This window comes from Bos indicus, unplaced genomic scaffold (assembly GCF_029378745.1).
Source record: "Bos indicus isolate NIAB-ARS_2022 breed Sahiwal x Tharparkar unplaced genomic scaffold, NIAB-ARS_B.indTharparkar_mat_pri_1.0 scaffold_70, whole genome shotgun sequence".
NCBI lineage: Eukaryota > Metazoa > Chordata > Mammalia > Artiodactyla > Bovidae > Bos > Bos indicus.
The window spans coordinates 154,903-176,100 of record NW_027223730.1 but is presented as its reverse complement, the minus strand read 5'-3'; the positions used below and the strand labels follow the sequence as shown (position 1 = coordinate 176,100).

Below are 21,198 nucleotides of genomic sequence, written 5' to 3'. Positions count from 1 at the left end.
TTTTGTGAGGTAGGGATCCAACTTACCTTCCCACATGGATACCACATTGTCCCAATGGGACGATTCCTTTGTACTTGAATAATTGAATATTTTTTAATTTAATAATGGAAATTATTAAATTAAATTATTGAGTTAATTTAATTATTAAATATTAAATTATTTATTGTATTAATATTATAAAGTAATTTATTATATTGATTACATTAACTGTTAACTATTAAATTGATTTATTTAAATTAATATTTAATTTATTTTAATTTAAATAATATTTCAATTATTGTGCTTGATTTATTCATATTTTCTATTTGTTCCTGGTTCAGTCTTTAGAAGATTGTACTTTTCTAAGAATTTGTCCTTTTGTTCCAGGATATCCATTTTATTGTCATGCAGTTATTTCTAATTGTCTCTTATGACCCTTTGTCTTTCTGTGTGGTCTGTTGTAACATCTCCTTTGTCATTTCAAGTTGCTTTGAGTCTTCTCCTTGTTTTTCTTGATGAGTCCGGCTAATGATTTGTCAATTTTGTTTATGTTCTCCAAGACGTATCTTATTGTTCTATTGATCTTTGCTCGTGTTTCCTTCATTTCCATTTATTTCTGCTCTGATCTTTATGATTTCTTTCCTTCTGCTCACTTTGGAGGTTTTGTGGCCATTTTCCTCTTTTTCTAGGTTCTTTAGGTGTTAGATTAGGTTGTTTATTTGATGTTCTTTTCATTTCTTGAGGTAGGCTTCTTGTATTGCTATAAACTTCCCTCTTAGCATTGATTTATTGCATCACATAGGTTTTGGGTTATCATTTATTCATTGCCATTTGTTTTTAGGTATTTTTAAATTTCCTCTTTGATTTCTTCAGTGACCTGTTTGATTTCTCCATGTGTTTGTGTTTTTTACAAATTTTCCTATAAATGATCCTTAATCATGTATCAGTGTGATCAGAAAAGATTCTTGCTGTGATTTCAGTTTCTTAAAATTTGCAAGGCTTGATTTGCGACCCAAGACGTGATCCATTTCAGAGAGTGTTTCATGTGCACTTGAGAAAAAAAAAAAATGTATTCTGCTGTTTGGTGATGGAATATGCTAAAGATATCAATAAGGTCCATCTAGTCTAATGTGTGATTTAAGGCTTATGTTTCTATATTAATTTTCTTTGTGGATGATCTGTCCATTGGTATAAGTGGGGTGTTAAAGTCCCCTAGTATTATTTTCTTACTGTCGATTCCCTGTTTTTTGGTTATTTGTATTTGTCTTACGTATTTAGGTGCTCCTGTGTTGGATGCGTGTGTATTATTATTGCAATATCCTCTTCCTGGATCGATCTCTTTATCATTATGTAGTGTCCTTCCTTGTCTCTTGTAATAGTATTTATTTAAAAGTCTGTTTTATCTGAGATGAGAATTGCTACTCCAGCTTTCTTTTGATTTCCATTTGCATGGGATACCTTTTTTCCAGGCCCTCAGTTTTAGTCTGTGTGTGTCCCTAGGTCTGAGGTGCATGTATTATCGACAACATTTATATGGGGCTTGTTTTTGTTTCCATTCAGCCAGTCTGTGTTTCAGTTGGACCATTTTATCCATTTATAGGTAAGGTAATTATTGCTATGCATGATACTATTATATACTTTATTATTCTGTTTTTTTCCATGTCTATTCACTCCCTTCTATTTCCTGCCTAGAGAGCATCCTTTAATATTTGTTTTGTAAAGCTACTTTGGTGGTGCTGAATTTTTTAACTTTTGCTTATTTGTAAAGGTACTGAGTTCTTTGAATCTGAGTGAGGTCATAGCTGGTTGGAGTAGTCTTGCTGGTAAGTTTTTCCCTTTCATAACTTTAAGTATATCATGCCACACCCTTCTGGCCTGCAGCGTTTCTTCAGAAAGATCAGCTGTTAAACTTATGGGGATTCCCTTGTTCTTTGTTGCTTTTCCCTTTCTGCTTTTAATATTTTCTCTTTTTGCTAAGTTTTTCTTAGTTTGATTAGTATATGTCTTGGCATGTTTCTCCTTTGGTTTACTCTGTGTTGGACTCTCTGTGCTTCTTGGACCTGGGTGTGGTTCCTTCAACAATATAGGGAAATTTTCAGTCATTGTTTCTTCAAGGGAGAGTTTATCTTTCTCTCTTCTCCTTGAATTCCTATAATGTGAATGTTAGTATGTTTGATATTATCCACCAAATGCCTTAAACTATCCTCAATTTTTTGGCTTATTTTCTTCTTTTTGGTGCTCAGATCGGGTGATTTCCACTACTCTGTATTTCTTTGTCTTTTTTTTAAATATAAATGTATTTATTTTAAGTGGAGGCTAATTACTTTACAGTACGGTAGTGGTTCTGCTCTACATTGACATGAATCCGCCACGGGTGCACATGTGCTCCCCATCCTGAGGCCCCGCCCCCTCCCTCTGGGTCAGCCCAGTGCACCGGCACTGCTCTGTATGTCAGCTTACTGATCTGTCCTCTGAATCATCCAATCTCTTGACTCATCTGCTGTATTTTTCATGTCAGTTATTGTATTCTTCCATTATAATCAGTTCTTTTTTATACTTATTGCCTGTTTGTGGAGTTCTCACTCTGTTCTTTCATGCTTCCCCTGATACAAGTAAATATCTTTTATTCGTTTATTTAATGGGTCCACTGGGGCTTGCTGTGTCATTGGCTTTCTCTAGTTGCATAGAGTGGGGGCTGCACTCAGTTATGGTGCGTGGGCTTCCCATCATTCTGTCTTCTCTTGTGGAGCACAGGCTCTAGGGTACATGAGTTCAACAGCTGTGACATGCAGCTTTACTTGCCCCACAGCCTGGGATCTTAGTTCCCAGACCACGGGTTGAACCCTTGTTGCCTACATTGTCTGAAAAATCTTAACAAATGAACCAGCAGGGAAGACCCAGTAAATATCTTTATGACCCTTACTTTGCAGTCATTTGATGTAGATTATTTATCTCCATCTTGTTTAGTTCTTTTTCTGAGTTTATGTCTTAGCTGTTCATTTAGCATAGATTCTTTGTCTCTTTATTTTGCCTTTTTGTTTCTATGCATTAATATTAGGTAGATGAACTATGTCTGAATAAGTGGATTTTTGTAGAGTGTCTCCTATGCGGCCCAAAGGAACAGTTCCCCCAGGTCACCAGAGACAGGAAATCCAGGGTGTCTCCTGTGTAGGCTGAGTTTGGTGTTCTGTTAGATGTGCATGCGTTGCTTTGGGCATGCTGGTGGGTCTGGCTGGCCCCCAGTGCAGCTGAATGTAAGCCCCACCTCAACAGTTGCAGGTGTAGTTCTGGCTGGAGCTGACCTGAAGTGGGAATCAACTTGAGGGGATGCAAGTCACAGCTGAGTCCACCCACCGTGAATGGTAGGAAAGGAGGCGATTGTGTGGGAATCCAGGCCCTTGAGGGCAAAGCCATTTTGGAGGAGCGTTGTGGGCATGGCTGGGCTGGATATGTCTGTTCCACAGGGAACACAGAGACATAGCAGGGCAAGCAGTGCTAGCAAGGTAAGTGAGGAATGTCAGAAAAGTCTCCTTCTAGCACTGGGACAGCTGGGTACAGGGAAGATTTTTTTAAATGTCAAGTGATTTCATCCCTGGATAAAGTTTCAAGAAATCCTTGCCCCTTTGGCACGTGTCCTAAAATTAGTATATAATTCTCTTTCCCACGTGACCTGTGGCTACATTGAGCGTCATTACTGACAACATTCAGCGTCAGTAAGTTTGGCACTAACCTATTAAGCATGGGGTCTTGGCTTACCACAGCCCCCAGCTCTCTCCCAGACGTAGCTCTGCTGGTTTCAAATCAAGATATGGGGGCTTGTCTTCCTCATTCAGGTCACCAGGGCTCAGGTGCTCAGCATGTCCTCCCAGGGAAGATACCAAGTTGGTAATGTCCCCTCCTAATTCTGGGTTACCCATCAGGAGTATGGGTCCTGACTAGACTCTATCTCTCCCTTCCAATGCATCTCCATATTGTTTTTTCTTTACAACCTTAGTTGTGGAAGAGCTACTCTGCTAATTTTCAAGTTGGCATCTGGGTTCTCCATGTGAGGAAGCTCTCAGAATAAAATAGAGTAAGTGTCTCAAAAAGTGCTGTTTCAGTTTCTGTGGAAGCTGTCTCCTTGCGTAAGTCAGTGGTTCTCCAAGTGTCATCACTGGACCAGCCGTGTTAGCATCACCTGGGAAGTGGTTAAAACTGGAGTTTCCTAAGGTCCACCCTGATCTACTGTATGAGACGCTCTGAATCATTCCTCCTAGCCATACACATGCTCAATACTAAATTAACCTGAAACACATCTCCCCCAAGGTTCTGGGCCCACCGTGCCCCTTAGCTTTAACCAGGTACTACTGTTTTGCAATTCTGAGGAAATTTAGGAATTTGGGGGGGCATGTTTCACCACTCTCTCTTGGAAGACACTAAGGAATATCTAATAAGTTGGACACGATACTTCTCTCTCGTCACCCATTGTGAGAGTTCTTAGTACATAAAGTAAAAATAAAGAACAATTTGATTGGTAAAGAAAATCCTACAGCATGTTGGAAAGGTGCAGATGCTGCATTAAGATCAAGGTCTTGTACAAGGTTCATGGGAGTACAGGATGTACAGATAGTTTGTTACCTTCATGGAAAAGAAACAAGGGTGGAGCAGAGTAGCCACTGGGCTTCAGTGACCCCCTACTGCTTAGCTGTGCACCTTCCTGCAGGTGTGATCACCACTGAACCCTGGGAAGAGCGCTTCACACCTTGAACTGTGAGGCTCCCCAGCAGGCTGGCCTGTGACCTCCTGGGCACCATCACCTTCTGCTGCTTCCTGAACTGGCCATGTTTTCTCCCTCTGCCTTCATCTCCTCTGCCTTTATCGCCTGGTCTTTTGTGGGGGTGCCAGTACCTTGTGGTCTGTGCTGGGCCAAGGAAGACGCACCTTTGCACTTCTGAACCCTACTGGCCACCTGATGACACGTCATCCTCCCGTGATCGTTAACTCTGGCCCTGATGGGAGAGAGCTGTGTTCACCCACCACTGATGTACTCTCTTTTAGCTAAAGAAGGAATCCATTCTAATCATGCTTTTTAGGTGGCTGGATTTACCAAACAGAAATACACGAATCCCAGTTAAATTTGAATTTTAGGGAAACAATGAAAACTTTTTTTTTTCTTTTGTTTAGTAGAAGTCCATCTCCTGCAATACTTGGGATGTACTTATACTAAAAATTATTCACTGAAAACCAAATTTAACTAGATGTCTTGTGTTTTACCTGACAGGCTTACTCCCAAGGTAAAGGGGTTCCCATTTTAGCTTCCCATCCTAGGAGTGGCACTTTGTCTTAGAAAGGAATGTATTTAGTCATCAAAATAAGGTCAGACTTACCTGCACGCCAGCCATGACTTGTGACATATTGATCACATGTTGAAATGATAATACTTTTTGTTTACTGGATTAAAATATAATTTGAAAATTAATTTCATCTGCTTCTTTATGTTTTTAAATGTGGTTACTAGAAAATTTAAGGTATTATATGGAGCTTGAGTTTGTAGTCCATAGTACACTTCACTGGACAGCTTTGGCCTAGAGCAAAAGCAATGCTGGGGGACCTAACGACCATCGGGCTGGGAGTGGGGCACCCCTCTCCCCAGAAAGAGTTAGACTCTCCCCTTTGGAGTCGTTTGTAGCTGAACTGGTCAGGGGCATATAGATTCCTTGAGTGTAGTTTGTCTTTACAAAGATTTTATTGTTTGAATTTTTCAGTTCTGACCAAATCTTGGTGGTTTTTGATTGACGAGAGACCAAACAGGCCTGGAGTGCATTTCCTGTTAAGTATATTTATAGCAGGGTGCTTCCCAGGTGACTCTGGTGGTATAGAACCCATCTGCCAATTTAGGACGCACAGAAGACTAGGGATAAAAGTTTGATCCCTAGGTCAGGAAGATCGCCTGGAGGAGGGCAAGACAACCCACTCCAGTATTGTTGCATGGAGAATCCCATGGACAGAGAATCCTGGTGGGCTACAGTCCATAGGGATGCACTGAGTCGGACATGCCTGAAATGACTGAGCACACATGTGTATTTGCAGTTGAATTATGACAGCAGATTGTGACACATGGGAAGAAGCAAGATGGGTGTGGAAAGGGGGTGATTTGGGAAAGGGTCTGGTTTCTGGAAGCTGTACCGTGTTGTCCTTTTTACTCCTCTTTTTCTTCTTTTGGTTTTATGATTGCATACTGGTGGTGGCAAGACAACACTGACTGCATTTGCTAGAAGCAGATGTCCCCATTAATTTAGATTTTAGAGACTGAAAATTAAGGAGGATGCATTATGCAATATGAAAGAAGGAAATGAAAATTTCTTTGGCAACATTCAAACTCTGAATATCTCCTGAGTTGGGTTCGTGGAGGTGGAAGTCTTTTTATATAAGTCTTATATAAGATATAAGACAATATCTTAGGATCATAGTTTAGTTGTAGGACTACAATTCTCCTTGATCATTCACTGCTTTCCTCTCCCTACCCCCTAACCTTCTGAAATTCTTGGAAAGTCAAGAAACAGTAGTGAGAGCAAAGCAAATAAAAATTCAAGAGCTTTCAGAGGCCAAGGGCTTGGTCTCTGGTCAAATAACCTGACCTTTACTCAGTTCCATTTACAATCTCTCTTCTGGGAAGGCTTGGACGGTAAAAGAATCTGCCTGCAATGCAGGAGACGTGGGTTCGATCCCTGGGTTGGGAAGATCCCCTACTCCAGTATTCTTGCCTGGAAAATCCCCATGGATAGAGGAGCATGGAAGGCCACAGTTCATGAGGTCGCAAAGAGTCAGACATGACTGAGCAACTAAGCATAGCACATGCCAAGCACAGCAACTCGGAGAACCTACTCTTGCTGCAGGATCCACCTTCTGTCCACTTCCACTTTTCCCTCCAGGTTTCACTACCTGCTGATCATGTTGCCACAGTGTCCCTCATAGGTGTCTTGTCACCAGTTTGAGGATATGACCTCCAAGATGTCAGGCCAGTGGGAAGTTGATGCCACATACCTTAGCAGCTGGCAGTCTGGCACATCTGGTGATAATTTCATTAAGCTCAGCCCTCCCCCACCCTAGGTCTTCTTGTTGGCATTGTTGTTAATTTGAGGATTTTTATAGGACACGTGTGACACATGGCTCTTCAGTAAGAGGAGCTGATAGCCTTGGCTGGCAGAATGAGGCATGGCGCTGTGTGCCAAGTTCCATTTTCTGAGAAGGAGAACACCTCAATTTCATGAGGCCTTGAGCTCTCAGACCCAAAGGAGAGAAACCAAGGGTGTAGAAGGTTGACAGGCACTGACTGGAAATCTGTGTGAGAAGGTGTTACTGCTGGCTGTGTCCTGTGTCTCATGCTCAGCGCAGAAAAACTGATGCTTTTGAACTGTGGTGTTGGAGAAGACTCTTGAGTGTCCCTTGGACTACAAGATCCAACCAGTCCATCCTAAAGGAAATCAGTCCTGGGTGTTCGTTGGAAGGACTGATGTTGAAGCTGAAACTCCAACATTTTGGCCACCTGATGCGAAGAGCTGACTCATTTGAAAAGACCCTGATGTTGGGAAAGATTGAAGGCTGGAGGAAAAGGGGACCACAGAGGGTGAGATGGTTAGATGGCATCACTGACTCAATGGACATGCTTTGGGTAAACTGCAGGAGTTGGTGATGGACAGGGAGGCCTGGTGTGCTGTGATTCATGGGGTCACAGAGTCAGATTCGACTGAGCGACTGAACTGACTGACTGACCACCACCATCATCGTGCACGGTCACTGGCCCTTGTTCAAGTCCAACAGGTCCAACTCCCCTTATCCCCTGGCAGCCTTATTCTACTTTGTGTTTGCAGTGGACTTATCTGGACATCTCACAGTGGAATCATAGATTATTTGTCCATTACTGTTTAGCTTGTTTCACTTGGCATATGACTTCAAACTTTACTCAATTTGCAACACATGTCAGAATTTCCTTAGTTGTTAAAAATAAATAGCACACAGGCTCACCATCATGTACAGTCAGGGAATTACAAATGAAAATCGTGATATATCACACCACACCTCTTAGGACTGCTAAACGCCAAATATAAGATAATACTAATTGCTGGAGGGTGAGGAACAACAGCAATTCCTCATTGCTGGTGGAATGCATGTACAGTCCCCATGAGAGGCAGTCTGGTAGTTTTCCCCAAAGCTCACAGGTTTCACCTTGGGATCCAACAATCATGCTTTCAGTATTTACGCAGTTGCTCTGAAATTCTACATCCAAATGCAAACGAGGATGCAGTTTTGCACAGCAGTTCTATTCACAATGACTACAAACTTGAAGAAATCAGGATATCTTTCAGTAGATGAATGTGCAAGCAAATTGGTGTACACAGATATCAAGGGGACCAGAACACACCACCCCAAATTATGTCTGACATGAGTTAGTTTAGTTTAATTTAAAATAATAATAATAAAAACCTGAGTAGAGGTTGCCCCCTATTTTGTTTTAAATGTGTTCATTTCTTTGTGGCCATGCTGTGTCTTCGTTGCTTTGAGAGGCCTTTCTCTAGCTGTGGAGAGCTGGTTCTGCTCTTGTTGCAGAGCGTGGGCTCTAGGTGTGCAGGCTTCAGTAGTTGTGGCGCCTGCATGTAGTAGTTGTGGCTCCCCAGCTCTAGAGCGCTGGCTCAGTAGTTGTGGTGCATGAGCTCAGCTGCTCTGAGGCATGTGGGATACTCCTGGATCAGGGATAGAACCTGTGTCCAGCGCATTAGCAGGCAGATTTTTAGCAGCTAGCTCGCCAGGGAAGACTGAGGTTACCCTTTTGTGAGGTACATTTACATTTATGAGAGAAATCTCCATTTGTAAGGGTGTCCCCCTTTGAACCTAGGAGAGGAATAATTACATCTCAAGGAAGGAACACTTATCAGTGAGGAAGTCAGGACTTAAATCTGCAAACAATCTTCTGTTTATTTACTGTGCTTTGCATGATAACCTGCCATAAATGGCCTCTGCCTTCCCCTCAAGGTCTTTCTTCTGTTTGGGGTTGAAGAGCTATTTATGGTGAAGTCTTTGGTCATTTCAGGGAGGACTCAGTTTTCCTTGGCATCTCCTCTCTATGCAAAAGGTATACATGTTCATTAAACTTCTTTCTCCTGATAATTTGTGTTTAATGATGGAGAAGGAGGGCTCAACCAAGAACCTGGAAGGGGAGAGGGAAATTTATTTTCCTCCTATATACATGCAAAGGAATAACACTCAACAGTGGAAAGGAATGAAACATCAACCTTGAAAGGGATAAATCTTAGATGCACATGGCTAAGTGAAAGAATCCAGTTGAAAAGGCTGCACCCAGTATGACGCCATTGTGACATTCTTGGAAAGGTAAAGCTACATAGATGATAAGCAGATCACGGAGTGGGGAATTGGAAGTGATCGTTTAGGATGGATACCTGTCAATATGCATTTGTCTAAGCCTGTCATTTTATATAGTGCAAAGGGTCGATCAGAATCTATTCAAATGTACTTATTCATTGTATAAGTAAGTCATAGGATGGAATACCAAACACAACAGAATCTCAACATCACTCACTATTCTATCACTATTCAGTTCAGTTCAATTCAGTCGCTCAGTCATGTCTGACTCTTTGTGACCCCATGAATTGTTGGTGGGAATGTAAATTGACATAGCCACTTTGGGGGGCAGTATGTAGGTTCCTTAAAAAACTGAAAAGAGAACTACCATACCACCCAGCAATCCCACTGGGTTTGCTGAGACTACCATAATTCAAAAAGATAGATGCACGCTCATGTTCATTGCAGCCCTATTTACAATAACTAGGACATGAAATCTGGAGAAGGAAATGGCAACCCACTCCAGTACTCTTGCCTGGAAAATCCCATGGATGGAGGAGCCTGGTAGATTACAGTCCATGGGGACAGGAAGAGCCGGACAGGACTGAGTGAGTTCACTTTCAATTTCACTTTCATGCATTGGAGAAGGAAATGGGAACCCACTCCAGTATTCTTGCCTGGAGAATCCCAGGGACGGGGGAACCTGGTGGGCTGCCGTCTATGGGATTGCACAGAATCAGACACGACTGAAGTGACTTAGCAGCAGCAGGACATGGAATCAACCTAAATGTCCATCAACTGCGAAATGGGTAAGGAAGAGTGCTACATATATACAGTGTAATATTATGTAGGCGTTAAAGGAATGAAAGTGGGTCCTCTGAAGACATGTGGATGGACGGTCAGTCATAAAGTGAAATGAGACAGAAAAACAAAAACATATATTGTATCTTCATATATATATATATATATATATATATATCTTCATATATATATATATATCTTCATATATATATATATTTGTATATATGAATTTATACGTTTTTCTGTCTATCTGTAGGCTTCCATAGTAGCTCAGCTGGTAAAGAATCTTCCTGTAATGCCAGAGACCACGGTTCAATTCCTGGGTTGGCAATATCCCCTAAGAAAGGATAAGCTACCCGTTCCACTATTGTTGGGCTTCCCTTGTGGCTCAGAGAGTAAAGAATCTGCCTGCAATGTGGGAAACCTGAGTTTGATCCCTGGTTTGGGAAGACACCCTGGAAAAGGGCATGGCAACCCACTCTAGTATACTTGTGTGGAGAATCCCCTTTGGCAGAGGAGCCTTGCAGGCAACAGAATGAACAGGATTGAGCAGCTAAGCACAGCGTATATGGAAAATGGTGCTGAGGCCCTTATCGCCAGAGCCCACATAGAGGCACAGACACAGAGAAGGACCTTGACGATGCAGCAGGAGAGGGGGGAGGGGCAAACTGAGAGGCCAGCAGGGACATGCATGCCCTGTTAAGATGTACGTTTCCTGTTGTTGCTTTTGTTTGTTTTTAAATTTCCTTTATTTATTTCTAATAATCCTCAGGTCTTTAACCAGACAGCTAGTGGAGAGCAGCTGTCTAATATACGGAGCTCAGCTTGGTGCTCTCCATTGACCTAAAGAAGAGGAATGAGGGGGTGGGTGGGAAGCTCAAAGGGGAGCAGATATATATGCACATATAAATGATTTACTTCATTGTACAGCAGAGAATAATGTAACATTGTAAAATGACTATGACACAATTTTAAAAAGAGAAAACATATAGGTGGTCCTGGTGCTACGACTCTGCACTCCCAAAGCAGGGAGCCCAGATTGATTCATAGTCAGGGAACTGTATCCCACAAACTGCAACTGAGACCCAGCGTAGCCAAATTGTAAAAAAAACGAAAAATTACGAATGCCACAGACAGCATAAAAAATAAAATAGTATCCATATATTTCTGATAAATGTTATAAAAAATGGGGACATTTCCTTTTCAGGAAAAGCCCTGATGGTTATTAGAAATAAATTAAGGAAATTTAAAAACAAACAAAAAGCAACAACAGAAAACCTATTATGCCAAACAAAAGAAGTCTGACACAAATGCAAACACAAGATCCGGTTTTTATGAAATCCTAGAAAATAGATCTAATCTCTCGAAACCAGCAAATCATTGGCTGCCTGGTGTTGATCAAAATGGTTGGGAAAAGGACAAGAGAAGATTTGTGGTGATGGAAACATTCTGTATCTTGCTTGTGGTGGCTGTACATGGGTGTATTTATCTGTCAGAAAACATAAAACTATACCCTTAAATTTTACTGCATGTGGATTATACTAAGGTCATGAAACGATACTTAACATGGTTTGTCACTAGAGAAATGCAAGTTAAAACCACAATGAGAAACTATCTCACATCTAAGATAGCTTCAATGTAAAGATCAGAAACAACAGAATATGACAAGAGTGCACAGGATTAACAAGTGGTGGGAGAACGTGGAGACACTGGAACCCTGTATCTTGCTGGGGAGAATGGAAGATGATGTGGCCACTGTGGAAAAAAATTCACACATTCCTCAAAAAGTTAAAATTGACCTATGAGCTGGCAAAACTGTTAGGGGAAGCACACTAATTGAAACTGCCCACCCTGGCCAGGCACCATAGTAACCATTTGCATGAGTTGTTTTATGACAGGAGATCCTGATAAGGAATACGAAACTAATAAGCCACCACCAACAGGAAGAGTTCGGGAAATGTTAAAAGGAGACACTGTGTGTCCATCCACTTCCCAGAATCCCTCTCGCTAGCATCCATCTTGGCTGAGCGATGCGTGCACCACCAGGAAAGACTCTGAATTAGAATGATTGGCCAAAGACCACCCGGAAACTAATCCCATCACCATAAACCCCAAGACTGCGAGCCACGCGGCAGAGGAGTTCTCCTGGGTTCCCTTACCCTACTGCTCTCCACCCGGGTGCCCTTTCCCAATAAAATCTCTTGATTTGTCAGCACATGTGTCTCCTTGGACAATTCATTTCTGAGTGTTAGACAAGAGCCCAGTTTCGGGCCCTGGAAGGGGTCCTCCTTCCTGAAACAAAACTACTCTAGGTCTAAACCCAAAAGAATTGCCAGTAGGGACTCCAACAGATACTTGTACACGAATATTCATACCAGCACATTCACAACAGACAAAAGGGAGATGCAACCCAAACGTTCATCCATGGGCAATGGATAAGCAAAATGCATTACAAACACAGTTACCCCTCAAACCACACAGATTTGAACTGCACAGGTCCACTTACACCTGTATTTTTTTCAATAAATATATACTATGGCATGTCCCATGGTTTTTGAATCCACAGACATTAAACCGAGGTTATAGAGGGCTCACTGTAAAGTGTACACAGATTTTTGACTACATGGAGGATCTTAATACTTTTTTGCTTTCAGAGAACTAATTTTGTAAAGGGAATGGTGCTCAGAGATATAACTTGATACTTTCATCTCCACCTGCCTACCTCCCATCTTCATTCTGAAGTCTAAGATCTGCCTCAGTATCAGCAGGGCCACAGCCATGACTTTCTGCCTCTACTCTGTTCCTGCAGATGCCCCCCCACCCCTCCCCCCATAGTAATCACTGCTTATTGTTTCTCAGGCCCAAACAACGATTCCATTCTTGGGTCCTTCCTTCCACCAGTTCCAGACATGAATTGAAGAAAATAAAGTTGATTCTGTCTTTGAGATATATCTAGTTCTGCCCATACATGAGTACTTGCTTTATTACACTACTAGTACCAGTGACTTCCCCGATAGCTCAGATGGTAAAGAATCTGCATGCCATGTAGGAGACCCCAGTTCGATTCCTGGCTTGGGAAGATCCACTAGAGAAGGGATAAGCTACCCACTCCAGTATTCTGGCCTAGAGAATTCCATGGAGTGTACAGTCCAGGTGGCTGAAAAGAGTCAGACACGACTAAGTGACTTTCATTCATTCACTCACTGACTCAGTACCAGTGAGCAGGCAAGTAGATTTAAAGTAAATGCTGCTTAATTAACTGCCCATCTAGATGGAATAAAATCGATCCAACAGAAGTCAGTTCCAAGTGAATAGTGAACCTAAGTGGAAAGGAAAGAAAAACCGGTAGATGACATAGGGGAATATCTTCATGACCTCAGGTAGCCAAAAGTCCAAGGGCAGGAATTTGTGTCTGCTGCATTCATGCCGCATCTCCAGTACAGATGCCCAGTGTTTCCAGAGGGAACATAAAGGAAACTTCAACACCATCTGGAGGAAACTACACACCTGCAAGCACTTGGGTCATTGTGAAGACACACAGTATTCTCAATGATCAGATTGAATGTCATATAAATGTCACTTCTCGTTAGTCTAACATCTAATGCAATCCTAATTAACAGCCATTCAGACTGATTTTCAGGATAAACTGATTCTAAGTTTCACATGAAAAATGAGCAAGAATACCTAGGAAAGCCTGAGGGAAAAAAGCCGGGTCCAGTGATGAGGTGTGATAAGGCCTACCAGGAGATAAGACAGATTTTAAAGCCAGGATTATTATCATTTTTTTTTTGAAGAATCCAGGCAACTACTGTTACAAGTTTCGTTATTGGCTCAGATACCACTACATAAAACACTATTCCGAAGACTCTTGACTTGTTAGGTGCCTCCCGACTCAGAGATCGGGAGGGCCCTGGGAGGCGCAAACGGAGGCGGCAGCGACCGCCTTAAATCAGAAAGTGGTGGATAAGTTTTTAAAGGTTTGCGTAGAGGGGCAGGGGGCTCGCCAGGGCGCCCAGCTGCAGTGCCCTGTAAGCCCCCTCCTTTCTCAGGAGGTAGAGCACAGTCTCCCTCCTTTTCTTCATCAATGGTAGATAAATATGATCTGCGCAGAAAGTGGAGACCCACCACCATCCACCGCCATAGCCTCCCCCACAGGCTATCTAACAGCCTCATGACGGGGGTCCAGGACATTTCTAATCACATTCCACAGAGCAAAAGCATCTACAGGAACCCTTTTTGGCTCATGTTTCTCTTTCCCTGTTCCGGAGATCTTTTAACTGTTTGGTGACTGAATCTTATGGATGGTCTGGTTGGGGATGTTTCTCTTAAGCTCTTAGGAGCATTTTTAGCTAAAAAAGACCAATCTTTATTAGAATGGTATCGGGCTGCTGCCTCTTTTAAATCTTTTTCATCTTGAGGTGAAGTATATTAATTATAAACAATTAACGAATTGTTTTTATTAATAATTTATAATTATTTACGCATTGTCATAAATAAATATATGTATTTATATAATTGTACATTTTAATTAATTAAAGTAATATACTGTAAATATAAGTATTTACAATAAATTTTTGTAATATTATTTATGTAATGTAAATAATTATAATGTAATTCGTAGCTAATATTAAATATTAATCATATATAATGTATGTGTATATACATAAGTATAATTAATATATATAATATATAATATAATAATGTAATCATAGCATTATGTAATAAATGTAATACATTTATATATTATTAGATTCATAAACATTTATTAATATTAAAATTATATTATTTAATTACAAAATAATAATAATACATTTTAATAAATTAATGTAAGTTATTTATATATTTTATTACTAAATCACGTTGGCAATTAATGTAGTGGATTAACCAGATTCATGAGCAGGATCTAAAGAGTCTCTAATCATATTTCATAGAGAAAAGGTGTCAGTGGGGACCTTTTCTGGGCCATGTAAAGTGTAATAAGTTTTTAGGGGCTTCCCTACTTTTTCCCAGATATCTAGGTTAACAGTGCCCTCTTCTGGAAACCAAGGACATTGCTCTTGTACAAATGTAAAAAGGATTGAACATTAGCTTTCTTAAACTTAATTCCTCTTTTGTTTAACAGTTGTAAGATTACTCCTATAAAGAGTTGTCATTCTTTTGACTCACTGTTACCCGTGTCAGAAAATTATCTTTTTTATCTCTTCATCGAAAAGATTTTTACTTCCCACTGTTTTTTACTTTACCTATTTTATGCAGGGGGGTCTGCGGCATCCTGAGTGGGGTCCTAGCTGTTCGAAAAACTGTACAATGGGGGAGACTTACCTTCGGGACCCTGTTTCGGGTGCCACTTAGCGGGGTCCAGCCCCAGTTGGATCCAGGGATTCCCTCAGGAGAACGGTGTCGGCAAATAGAGAAAGTAAAGGAGATAGATAAAAGGGGGAAAAATAGGCTTAATCTTCCTTGGTTTACACAGAAAGCCAATAAAGTTCCTGACACAGAACTTGTTCTGTTCACAGAGTCCGCAGGCGCCCTCTCAGATGGGGTTAGGACGCAGGGCGCCCTCTCCCTGGTGAAGACGCAGGGCGCCTTCCCGATAGGGTCTTAGAAGCCCAGGCAAAAAGTGAACAGAGAGCCCCTGTGTTTTAAGTAGTCATCCTAAAAAAAGAACAGAGAGGAAAAAAGCATGAAAAGGAAAAAAAAAAAAAATGACACAGGGAGACCAAGCTCTGATGAAGCCAGGTCTGTAGCTTTATTTTCAAAAGGAGCTTTTATACCCTAAGTTGCATATTTCCAGAAGTGAAAGATACAGAGTTATATAGAGTCAGCTCAACATTACATCAGTTTCACCCTTATCAAAAGCAGGACATTTTTTGTATAGCTTTTTATAAACAAGGGTCTTATGTTGTGCACACCATCTTCTGGCCCTGTGGCCTGTTAACATTTTGTAACTCTTTTTTGATAAAGGTTGGTCGCCCAGAAAACCTGTTTTCCCTTTATCGTTTTAGTCTACAGTCCCCCTCAAGAAACAGAGATACATTCTTATGGAACAAAGGCACAGTGGGTTACAACAAAGAAAGAACTTACTAACTCAAGGGTTTTATGTTGCTAATGCCAAGGCTACTGCTTGTTTTTCTTGCATACCAACTATTTTTGTTAATGTACTCCCAGGCGCACATTGGGTAAAGGACAAGGAAACTCAGCAGCAAACATTGGCTCAACAATGCAGTATTATTTTAATAAAGCTTTTTTATCGCTCGAAGGTTATGCTTGGGGTGTTGTGAACAATCATGTGCATTAGTTGTAAGAATGTGGATAAACCTGCCAAACAAGCTAAAATAGTAACAGAGGGGTTACAGGAAAAATGTTCCTTTCAAGCCCAGGAGACTTAGTAACTATAGCCCTAAGTTGATTTGTTTCAGAAAAAGGTGGTCAGGGATAGCCCCCTGTAAATGTCAAAAAAGTTGGTGAAAAGCATAATATAATAAACAGTAGACAGACAGATTTTAGTTTTGGGGTAGATGCTGGAGCAGATCCAGGGAATCCCTTGAGTCCTGTTTCGCCTTTGTCTGTCAGGTCCTCTCCACATGACGTTTGTCATGGTTGGGATCTCTCGTGGTGGCTCCTGACATATATCAGAAGCTTTCTCTATCTCCTTTATACTTTAATAAAACTTTATTACATAAAAAGCTCTGAGCAATCAAGCCTCATCACTGGCACTGGATTGAATTCCTTTCCTCCAGAGGCCAAGTATCCTGGCATCTGTCACAGCTCATTGCAGCAACATTTCAATACTGAAGAGATCCTCCAAGAACTAAGAGTCTTTTAATAGTACAAAGCCATAGATTACAAAATGAAAATACATATGACCCCCCCCCCCTAATTTGTGCAGCTTCACAGGTGCCACTATGTGGGTCGGGAAGATCCCCTGGAGGAGGGCATGGCAATCCACTCCATTGTTCTTGCCTGGAGAATACCATGGACAGAGGAGCCTGGCAGGCTACAGCACATAGGGTCGCACAGAGTGGGACACGAATGAAGTGACTTTACACTCACGCACCTTAATTTGTCAAGAAATAGCTGGAGTAACAGCAAATTTAGCCTTGGAGTACAGAATGAAGCAGGGCATAGACTAATAGAGTTTTGCCAGGAGAACACGCTGGTCATAGCAAACACCCTCTTCCAACAACACAAGAGAAGACTCTACACATGGACATCACCAGATGGTCAACACCGCAATCAGACAGATTATACTCTTTGCAGCCAAAGATAGAGAAGCTCTATACAGTCAGCAAAAACAAGACCGGAAGCTGACTGTGGCTCAGATCATGAACTCTTTATTGCTAAATTCATACTTCTATTGAAGAAAGTCGGGAAAACCACTAGACAATTCAGGTATGACCTAAATCAAATCCCTTACAATTATGTAGTGGAAGTGATAAAAGAGATTCAAAGGAATAAATCTGATAGAATGCCTGAAGAATTATGGGCGGAAGTTGGTGACATTGTACAGGAAACAGTAATCAAGACCATCCCCCCAAAAAAAGAAATGCAAAAAAGGCAAAATGGTTTTCTGAGGAGGCCACACAAATAGCTGTGAAAAGAAGAGAAGCAAAAGGCAAAGGAGAAAAGGAAAGATATACCCATTTGAATGCAGAGTTCCAAAGAATAGCAAGGAGAGATAAGAAAGCCTTCCTCAGTGATCAATCCAAAGAAATAGAGGAAAGCAATAGAATGGGAAAGACTAGAGATCTCTCCAAGAAAATTAGAGACACCAAGGGAACTTTTCCTGCAAAGATAGCACAATAAAGGACAGACATGGTATGGACCTAACAAAAGCAGAAGATATTAAGAAGAGGTGGCAAGAATACACAGAAGAACTGTACAAAAAAGATCTTCACAACCAAGATATTCACGATGGTGTGATCACTCACCTAGAGCCAGACATCCTGGAATGTGAAGTCAAGTGGGCCTTAGGAAGCATCACTACGAACAAAGCTAGTGGACGTGATGGAATTCCAGTTGAGCTATTTCAAATCCTGAAAGATGATGCTGTGAAAGTGCTGAACCCAATATGCCAGCAAATTTGGAAAAACTCAGCAGTGGCCACCGGACTGGAAAAGGTCCGTTTTCATTCCAATCCCAAAGAAAGGCAATGCCAAAGAATGCTCAAACTACTGCACAATTGCATTCATCTCACACGGTAGCAAAGTAATGCTCAAAATTCTCCAAGGCAGGTTTCAGTAGTATGTGAACTATGAACTTCCAGATGTTCAAGCTGGATTTAGAAAAGGCAGAGGAATCAGAGATCAAATTTCCAACATATGTTGGGTCATTGAAAAAGCAAGAGACTTACAGAAAAGCACATACTTCTGCTTAATTGACTACACCAGAGCCTTTGACTGTGTGTATCACAAAAAAACGGTGGAAAATTCATCAAGAGATGGGAATACCAGAGCACCTGACCTGCCTCCTAAGAAATTTGTATGCAGGTCAAGAAGCAACAGTTAGAACTGGATATGGAACAACAGACTGGTTCAAAATCAGGAAAGGAGTAAGTCAAGGCTGTATATTATCGTCCTCCTTATTTAACTTATATCCAGAGTACATCATGAGAAATGCTGGACTGGATGAAGAAAAAGCTAGAATCAAGATTATCAGGAGAAATATCAATAACCTCAGATATGCAGATGACACCATCCTTATGGCAGAAAGCCACGAGGACCTTGATGAAGAGCCTCTTGATGAAGGTGAAAAAAAGTGAAAAAGATGGCTTGAAACTGAACATTAAAAAAAAAAAAAAAAACTAAGATCATCATTTGCCATCAAAGGTCCACCTACTTAAAGAAACGGATTTTCCAGTAGTCATGTACGGATGTGAGAGTTGGACCATGAAGAAGGCTGAGCATCAAAGAATTGATGCTTTTCAACTGAGGTGTTGGAAAAGACTCGAGAGTCCCCTGGACTGTATGGCAATCAAACCAATGAATCCTAAAGGAAATCAGTCCTGAATATTCATTGGAAGGACTGATGCTGAAGCTGAAGATTCAATACTTGGGCACCTGATGCGAAGAACACACTCCTTGGAAAAGATCCTGATGCTGGGAAAGAGCGAAGGCAGGAGGAGAAGGTGTGACAGAGGACGAGATGGTTGGATGGCATCACTGACTCGATGGACATGAGTTTGAGCAACTTCTGGGAAATAGTGAAGGACAGGGAAGCCTGGCGTGCTGCAGTCCATGGGGTCACAAAGGGTCAGACACGACTGAGCAACTGAACAACAGCAATTATTTCAAAGAATTCAAGTGATGTTGCATGTAAAGACAAATATGTGAAAGCCTATCTCCACTGGCTTTTTTTCCAAAATGAATTTTCTCACCTTTTGCTTTATAAATTGAATTCATTTTACCCCCTTAATCCAGACTCAAGATTCTGTTTGTATACTGGGAAATTCCTCCACCAACATGTGTGTAAGCCGATCCCCTTTAAAGTCTGCTTGTTTCTGAGTGTAAATCTGCTTGCTCCCCAAGCCCCTGCGACGAGTAATATCTGGTGCCAGTAAGGTCCACCAGGTGCTCTGCCAAAGAGAAGCATTGGGAGTGACCTTTGACAAGTGAAGTCCCTGCCTCCCTCTGCACCTGCCCATCTGCTCTGGTGATGCTTAAGAGCCCACCAGAGGTGGCCATGGGAGGGGACCGCCTCGGGAACCAAGACATAGGCCGCTCACGTCGCGGCTCCCTGGTGTTTTAAAAGAAAGACCATACTTGCTCTTGAAGTTTATGAGTTTTTGTTTTTCCTGTTTTAGGCGATGCAGAGACTAAAAATGAAGAGCACAATAAATGCTTATCAGATACCTTGGATAAGCTTCTATGCGAATCAGATGAGAAACTTCAGCTTCATCTGAAGGAGAGAATGGCAGCTTTGGAGGGTAAGGTGAGCCAGCCCCATGGCCTCTTTAGAAAGAGGCGCTTCTGGCCTGGCCCGGCCTGGCCCGGCCTGTGTGTGGGGGAAATCTCCAGCATAGGAGTTGGAAAACTCTTCCCATAGAGGGCCCCGGAGTGAATGTCTTTACTGGTATGAATAATTGAGTAGCAGCATTTCATGCTAGTGAATAAGCGTGACAGCATCCACAGGCAGTGTGTAAAGGAACAGACATAGATGTGTGCCTGCAACCTTTACAGAAAGCGTCAGAGAGCCGGATCCACTGATGGCCCCAGTGTTACCAGCCACCATGCTAGAACTTTCTTCTAGGTCCACCCTCACCCTTTCGTTTCTTTCTTAGAAGTTTATTTCTGGGGCTTTGCTGGCAGTCCAGTGACTGAGAGTCTGCCTTGCAAGGTCAGGGACACAGGTTCGATGGCTGGTTGGGGAGCTAAGATCCCACAGACCACGTGGCAACCATGACAAAGGAATCCCGCATGATGCAGCTAAGCTAAGGCCTGACACAGTCAAATCAATAAGTTTAGTTCAGGATCTTTTACATAAAGTGATAGAAAAGACTGAATCAACTAAAAGCAAGTATTCTCATATTCCAACTCCAGCCTTCTCTCTTTTCATTTGCTTTGAAAAATGGCTGAGAACCTCTACCAGAGCAGCTCAGTGGGCAACATTCTGGTTCAGGTTCGGTGAAAACCTGTCCCACCTGCACCAGTGCCCTAAAGACGAGGCCCAGAACCTTCCCCGAGGTTGGCGTTTGGGCAACGCTTGTCTGAGAGAGACCAATGGTCACTACAAGTTCTGTGGCACGTTTTCCCCCCACAAAACCCAAGATGAAACACACACCTCACTAGAGACCACACAGTGTGGTCCCCTCACTTCACCCTGAACTGTGGGCTGGCCCTGAGGTGGGGATAGTTTTGTCTCAGGCTTGAATTTGGCATGTGAAACCTGCGCCAGTTTCCTGAGTGACCACTGAACTGCAAAAAGCTATAAGCAGTTTCATTTCTGCCGGGACCTGGCCTCCTTGTATCTAAAAGATCAGTCAGGGAAGGAGGAGATTGTCTGTGTACAAGTTAATGTTAAAAGTTGTCATCCAGCCTCTTGCTGGCACTTCACTCTGGGCGCGAGGTCCGCCACTCATCCCGA

At 41.9% G+C, this 21,198-nt stretch overlaps 1 protein-coding gene and 1 long non-coding RNA gene across 10 annotated transcripts in view; both read left to right on the top strand.

Annotated features, from left to right (window-relative positions):
• Positions 1 to 21,198, top strand: part of LOC109578038 (liprin-alpha-1-like) — a 392,515-nt gene that overhangs the window by 230,684 nt on the left and 140,633 nt on the right. The window lies entirely within an intron of this gene.
• LOC139182046 (uncharacterized) overlaps positions 1 to 21,198 on the top strand; it is a 31,386-nt gene that overhangs the window by 8,967 nt on the left and 1,221 nt on the right. Inside the window, exon 2 of the long non-coding RNA XR_011565632.1 lies at positions 19,919 to 20,041. This is a non-coding gene — a long non-coding RNA (uncharacterized lncRNA). The remainder of the gene's footprint in view (positions 1 to 19,918; positions 20,042 to 21,198) is intronic.